Below are 897 nucleotides of genomic sequence, written 5' to 3'. Positions count from 1 at the left end.
GTGTTAGTTTGTACTGTGAAGCTCCGAAATAGTTATGTACGAGTAGACAGTACAGATGGTGTGTGTCTGGTCTGGTCTTTTTTTTTTATGAAGAAGGAACACCGGCCAAGGGCAACAAAAATCTAATATATAATAAAAAAAAAAAAAAAGCCCACTGAAATACCGGTTCCAAATAGAGTCTGGTCGAGATGAGCGAAAATCCAGAAAAGCCGCAGGCAGTATGGTTCAGAAGGTTTCAAAATAGCTGTATGCCAGTGAAGATATAGTTGGGTTTGTAGACTGAAGGCCTGAAGTAATGGCAAGGGCTTCAAAATAGTTATGTACGGCGCTGGATAGAGTTGTGATAGAGAGCGCTACCTCCTCCGCTGAGAAATGTGTAGGAGTAGTAAAGGTTGCTTGTTAATGTTTTGGGGTGGTGGGGCTTGCGTTGAGAGAGAGAGAGAGAGAGAGAGAGAGAGAGAGAGAGAGAGAGAGAGAGAGAGAGAGAGAGAGAGAGAGAGAGAGAGAGAGAGAGAGAGAGTTATAGTGAAGAATCCATTATCTTTTATATAGATATGTATTTTTCACCATTTCACCAATCACATCACCACCACCACTTTCACCACCACCACCACCACCATCACCACCACCAAACATAATTACATCACCACCATCATCAACCAACCATCACTATCAACACCAATTTTCACCACCACCATGAACTGTATGAACCATCAACAACTAGAACCACCACCACCACCACCACCACCACCACCACCACCAGCTCAGGTCACGCCTCGGCCATCCATCACGGGAGGTCACTAGGGAGGCAGTCATGCGCGGTGCCATCTGGCGGGGAAACCTGTTACTTGGCGTGTAATGGGCGTCTGTTTAACTGGCCCGTGTCCCGCCACTCAG

Source organism: Scylla paramamosain, chromosome 22 (assembly GCF_035594125.1).
Source record: "Scylla paramamosain isolate STU-SP2022 chromosome 22, ASM3559412v1, whole genome shotgun sequence".
Classification (NCBI taxonomy): Eukaryota; Metazoa; Arthropoda; class Malacostraca; order Decapoda; family Portunidae; genus Scylla; species Scylla paramamosain.
Note: the sequence above shows the minus strand (reverse complement) of the source record.